This window comes from Entelurus aequoreus, linkage group LG01 (genome assembly GCF_033978785.1).
Source record: "Entelurus aequoreus isolate RoL-2023_Sb linkage group LG01, RoL_Eaeq_v1.1, whole genome shotgun sequence".
Classification (NCBI taxonomy): Eukaryota; Metazoa; Chordata; class Actinopteri; order Syngnathiformes; family Syngnathidae; genus Entelurus; species Entelurus aequoreus.
Genome location: NC_084731.1, coordinates 30,696,331 through 30,703,399, shown reverse-complemented (window position 1 = coordinate 30,703,399; position 7,069 = coordinate 30,696,331).

The following is a 7,069-nucleotide window of genomic DNA, read 5'->3' as shown; positions in this document are numbered from 1 at the left end:
TTGTTCTGCATAGCCATCCCTAAGCTTCAATGCCTTTCCTTAGCGTCACTCGTCTTTTGTTTATTTTTGGTTTAAGCATCAGATACCTTTTTACCTGCAAGCTGCCTCCTGCTGTCGTCTGCATTTTGTGATCGCGACAAACCATGATCCCGACATCTACAAAGCAATTAGCTACCTGCTGCCACCTACTGATATGGAAGAGTATTACACGGTTACTCTGCTGATCTCTCGACAGTACTGACACTCAACAACGGCACATTTGTGGATTATAATTACTGGTTTGCCAAAAATATTTTTAACCTAATTAGGTGAAATTACATTATCTCCCACGGCACACCAGACAATACCTCACGGTACACTAGTGTGCCGCGTTACAGTGGTTGAAAAACACTGTTGTAGATAACAACCATTTAATATGTAATGGTTTTATCAGCTAACATAATTATAAATACTTTAACCTTAATATACATAATCTAATGGTCTCCACGCTTTTCATCTATGGCAAATGATTTGTATATACGTGTTAAAATTAAAAATACATTTTCAGTGTGTTTTTGGCACACTCAGTGCTATCATGTACCTTTAATTCCTAAATAGTAAATAGCAATAATTTGTTGCAGCTCTTAGAATTAAAGTTGAAAGTTTACAATTCAATCGCATGCTGATAGAGTTATTAGATTATTTATTTTTAATTCATTGTGAATGGTGTCCAAAGTGCGGCCTGAGGGCCTTTTTTTTTTTTAACGGCCCGCGGATCATTCTAAAAACACTATTACTGAAAAAACAAACATTAAAAGTGAAACAAAATAGCAAACAGGTGTAAATTAATGAGAAAAGGTGGAAATGTTGACACTAATAACACAAAGCAAGACATACAGTTGTTTTTACTGTGTGTGTCTGTGTATACTCTGAACATAAAAGCCTAAACATATTTGTTAAATATTAAAATATTTGTGGACTTTATAGTAGCTGAATTTAACAAAACAACAAGATGGCTAACAAAGGATGATCAGTTTTAAAATTGTGGTTTAATTACAATATTATTGATGAAAAATAGATATTTTGAAAAACTTTTGACTGGTACTGTACGTACACATTATATAATGACAGCTACATTAGTTAAACATGCTATGACCCAATTTCTCCCACTTTTTCCTCAACCCTTCAAAATAATAGTCATTGTGTATACATTGTTGTGTCATTTGCTTGTTAAAACAAAGAGGACGTCAGTAAATACTCCTCCTGTAAGGTCAATATTGAGTCAAAGTTTGACACGGATGTTTACAGAAAAAGAATCCAGCACGTAGATCTGTAGACTATCATCTTATCCTGTTTGACTGCATCGTGACCCACAGGAGCGCGCGCACAATGAGTTGCGTCTCTTGCACAGGAAATGAACATTCTGCTTCCTGTCAACACAGCTGCCTTGTTAATGGCTTTGTGCCAAACCAAGAACAAGATTAGTACACGTGAATCTTGTGCACTTCCTGTGTTTCTTTGTCAACATTACTTCAACTTCCCTGACGGCCTGCAGCAGACCCAGATCTGTGCACGTGCACACGCACACACGCACGCACACACACACACACACACACACACACACACACACACACACACACACACACACACACACACACACACACACACACACGCGCACACACGCGCACACACACACACAGTGCATTGAGCTTGTATGAAATGACTTCATTATGTTCAAGAAGTGAAAACATCTTTTGTGAGTGGAACAGTTTCAAAATGAAGAGAGTCATTGTCTTTTTTTAGTTTTATTGAATTTCTTAGACGGTATGTGCATGCCTTTGTGTTCCACATAATTAATTGTCTGTTTTCTTCACAGTGTGTAGGATTTATTAAATAATTTACCATAGATTATAATACATAAGATGCTGTGCTGATATTTTGGTAGGTAAGGTTCCAATTGGAGTGGACTCTTATTGGCCCTAGTGTGTGAATTTGAGTGTGAATGTTGTCTGTCTATCTGTCTTGGCCCTGCGATGAGATGGCAACTTGTCCAGGGTGTACCCCGCCTTCCGCCCGAATGCAGCTGAGATAGGCTCCGGCACCCCCTGGGACCCCAAAAGGGACAAGCGGTAGAAAATGGATGGATGGATGGGTTCCAATTGTAGTGGACTCTTATTGGCCCTAGTGTGTGAATTTGAGTGTGAATGTTGTCTGTCTATCTGTGTTGGCCCTGCGATGAGGTGGCAACTAGTCCAGGGTGTACCCCGCCTTCCGCCCGAATGCAGCTGAGGTAGGCTCCGGCACCCCCTGGGACCCCAAAAGGGACAAGCGGTAGAAAATGGATGGATGGATGGATGGGTTCCAATTGGAGTGGACTCTTATTGGCCCTAGTGTGTGAATGTGAGTGGGAATGTTGTCTGTCTATCTGTGTTGGCTCTGTGATGAGGTAGCAACTTGTCCAGGGTGTACCCCGCCTTCCGCCCGAATGCAGCTGAGATAGGCTCCGGCACCCCCTGGGACCCCAAAAGAGACAAGCGGTAGAAAATGGATGGATGGATGGATGGGTTCCAATTGGAGTGGACTCTTATTGGCCCTAGTGTGTGAATTTGAGTGTGAATGTTGTCTGTCTATCTGTGTTGGCCCTGCGATGAGGTGGCAACTTGTCCAGGGTGTACCCCGCCTTCCGCCCGAATGCAGCTGAGATAGGCTCCGGCACCCCCCGTGACCCCGAAAGGGACAAGCGGTAGAAAATGGATGGATGGATGGATAGTTGTGTTCATGATCAGTGACGTGCTGTCAGGGGAGGCAAGTGAGGCAGTGTCTCACCTTGCCACCATGGGGGTAAAAGGCGTAACCATGAGATGTTCAAAAACGAAGTAATAAAATAAAATCAGTTTTAATATTTCTCTTTTGGTCTATGCTTTCTATGCTTTCTGTGTGGTTACTGTATATTTTGATAATTTTCACGGTCAAAATAGCGGAAATTTCGTGGTTCCTGATCAAAATAACACGGCAGACGATCAGCTGAGATAGGCTCCAGCACCCCCTGCGACCCCGAAAGGGACAAGCGGTAGAAAATGGATGGATGGAAACGAGAAGTGAGGCAGGCTCAGGTGGTGCCTCCACGGCTACACACAAAGTGTATTGAGCGTGTGAGGACGAGGGGGTGCATGCTTGTTGCCGCGAGGAAAAGGCAGGCCATGAGGCAGCAAGTACCTCTGCCTCACAGTAGGGGGTGATTTGTCAAAAGTTCATGAACTGCCAACAGCGGTTAACCCTTAAGAAGTAGAAGACGAAAACAACAGACAACAACTGCTACGCTTCCCGCAAACTGTGATGCTTTTTCGCCCTAAAAATTGAGGATTTGATTCCTAAAATAAGGATTTTTTTCAAGACTGGACTTTCAATCAAAGCAATAAGTCATTATTACTGGGAGACCAACACCAGAGCTGCCAGATTTGATTCAAACATGTGTGGTCCGAGGACAGAACATAACTTGTCCATTTCAAAAGAATTGGTATACTGGAAAAGAATGGCTTTGTGGCTGTGCTACAAAAAACGTCTTTATTGCTTTCCCTGCCTTTCATTCTCAATGAGTGACCGTGTTTGGACCCAAATGGGATATGCAGCTGAGATAGGCTCCAGCACCCCCCGCAACCCCGAGAGGGACAAGCGGTAGAAAATGGATGGGATGGAAAGGAATGGATCTGAAAAACCTGCCAAGAAGCTTCGAAAAACATGAAAGCTCATCTGCCCACATTGAAGGTCAGATTTCTTTAAAAACGTTTGGCATATCACATATTGATCTGGCTCTAAATGAACAACGGACACTAGATATCAGCATCCACAATGCCAATGTAAAGGAAAACCGTGAGATATTAAAAGACCTGATAAACACCACTTGCTTTTTGGGGAAACAGGAGCTTGCTTGCATTTTGTGGCAATTATTTCAATTGAGAAAGAGAGACTTTTAAAACTCAAAGAAAAAGAGAAATAGTAGGACTTCTACAACAAAGTCATAGAGATCTTCGTCCAGAAGGAAAGGCGAATGGACTCCATTTACAAGTAAAGTTAAGATATACTGTCTCGTGCAGAGGTCACCAAACTACAGGCTGCAGGCCGGCTGCAGCCCGCCGGCATCCAAAATTCGGCCCGCGGAAAGTCCCAAGTTTAAAAAAAAAAAAATTGTTTTAAATTTTGTTTTATTATTTTTTAAAATCTGTCCTTTCTAATCCATTTTCCACCGCTTGTTACCCTCGGTGTCTCCCAGCCGCTCAGGCATATCATGTTGTCTAAAAATGCATTTTCCCATCGATAACGTGACAAGTGCATGCTCTTTCAGTCAATTACTGCGCAAGGAATATATATATATATATATATATATATATATATATATATATATATATCTTCTTCCGCTTATCCGAGGTCGGGTCACGGGGGCAGCAGCCTAAGCAGGGAAGCCCAGACTTTCCTCTTTCCTCTCCCCAGCCACTTCGTTCAGCTCTTCCCGGGGGATCCCAAGGCGTTCCCAGGCCAGCCGGGAGACATAGTCTTCCCAACGTGTCCTGGGTCTTCCCCGTGGCCTCCTGCCGGTCGGACGTGCCCTAAACACCTCCGTAGGGAGGCGTTCGGGTGGCATCCTGACCAGATGCCCGAACCACCTCATCTGGCTCCTCTCGATGTGGAGGAGCAGCGGCTTCACTTTGAGCTCCTCCCGGATGGCAGAGCTTCTCCCCCTATCTCTAAGGGAGAGCCCTGCCACCCGGCGGAGGAAACTCATTTTGGCCGCTTGTACCCGTGATCTTGTCCTTTCGGTCATAACCCAAAGCTCATGACCATTGGTGAGGATGGCAACGTAGATCGACCGGTAAATTGAGAGCTTTACCTTCCGGCTCAGCTCCTTCTTTACCACAACGGATTGATACAGCGTCCGCATTACTAAAGACGCCGCACCGATCCACCTGTCGACTTCACGATCCACTCTTCCCTCACTCGTGAACAAGACTCCGAGGTACTTGAACTACTCCACTTGAGGCAGGGTCTCCTCCCCTAACCGAAGATGGCACTTCACCCTTTTCCAGGCGAGAACCATGGACTCGGACTTGGAGGTGCTGATTCTCATCCCAGTCGCTTCACATTCGGCTGCGAACCGATCCAGTGAGAGCTGAAAATCCTGGCCAAATGAAGCCATCAGAACCACATCATCTGCAAAAAGCAGAGACCTAATCCTGCAGCCACCAGACCGGATCCTCTCAACGCCTTGACTGCGCCTAGAAATTCTGTCCATAAAAGTTATGAACAGAATCGGTGACAAAGGCAGCCCTGGTAGAGTCCAACCCTCACTGGAAACGTGTCCGACTTACTGCTGGCAATGCGGACCAAGCTCTGACACTGATCGTACAGTTTGTATATATATATACTGTACATATATATATTAGGGGTGTAACGGTACGTGTATTTGTATTGAACCGTTTCGGTACGGGGGCTTCGGTTCGGTCCGGAGGTGTACCGAACGAGTTTCCACACGGACATATTAAGTAGCGCACGTTGTGTAAACAATGCACACCGAGGCACAACACACGGCATGCTAGCAATGACCGGGCAAGGACAACATATAAAAGCCAGAGCTGGAAGACCCTCCTGCCTCGTTAAGATCTCCCGTTTGGGAACACTTCGGCTGCACGGTGCGGAGGACGGAGGTTTGCCGACATTGTTCAGCAGCGGTAAGGTATGCTTCTGCCAACACGTCAAACATGCTAACCCATTTGAAGCGGCACCACCCTCAAGTGAACATCGCTTCAACAAAGATAAAGACGAGCAAACAGCTCCCACCTCTTACTGCCAAGTTAGCCAGGCTGGGGGTTGGGGGGAAGAAAAGTTAATCTGAGGCTGAGTTGACTTAAAACTGTTTGATGTTGCACTTTTTATATGTAGAAGAAAAGTTTTGTCATTTTATTTAATATGAGCAACAACTTGAGGCAGTTTAATGTTGATTAACGTGGACCCTGACTTAAAGGCCTACTAAAATGAGATTTTCTTATTTAAACGGGGATAGCAGATCCCTTCTATGTGTCATAATTGATCATTTCGCGATATTGCCATATTTTTGCTGAAAGGATTTAGTAGAGAACAACGACGATAAAGTTCGCAACTTTTGGTCGCTGATAAAAAAAGCCTTGCCTGTACCGGAAGTAGCGTGACGTCACAGGTTGAAGAGCTTCTCACATCTGCACATTGTTTACACCAGCAGCGAGAGCGATTCGGACCGAGAAAGCGAAGATTACCCCATTAATTTGTGTGAGGATGAAAGATTTGTGGATGAGGAAAGTGACAGTGAAGGATTAGAGTGCAGTGCAAGACGCCAGGGTGTATCTTTTTTCGCTCTGACCGTAACTTAGGTACAAGCTAGGGCTCATTGGATTCCACACTTTCTCCTTTTTCTATTGTGGATCACGGATTTGTATTTTAAACCACCTCGGATACTATATCCTCTTGAAAATGAGAGTCGAGAACGCGAAATGGACATTGACAGTGACTTTTATCTCCACGACAATACATCGGTGAAGCACTTCAGCTTCGGAGCTAACGTGATAGCATCGTGCTTAACTGCGGATAGAAACAGAAGAAATAAGCCCCTGACTGGAAGGATAGACAGAAGATCAACTATACTATTTTTACTTCTACTATCAGGAGACACCGAACCAAACCCTGGACCTGTAACCACACGGTTAATGCTGTCCAGCCTGGCGAAGCCTAGCAATGCTGTTGCTAACGACGCTATTGAAGCTAACTTAGCTACGGGACCTCGACAGAGCTATGCTAAAAACATTAGCTCTCCACCTACGCCAGCCCTCATCTGCTCATCACCACCCGTGCTCACCTGCGTTCCAGCGATCGACGGTGCGACGAAGGACTTCACCCGATCATCGGTGCGGTCGGCGGCTAGCGTCGGATAGCGCGTCTGCTATCCAACTCAAAGTCCTCCTGGTTGTGTTGCTGTAGCCAGCCGCTAATACACCGATCCCACCTACAGCTTTCTTCTTTGCTGTCTTCATTGTCCATTAAACAAACTGCAAAAGATTCACCAACA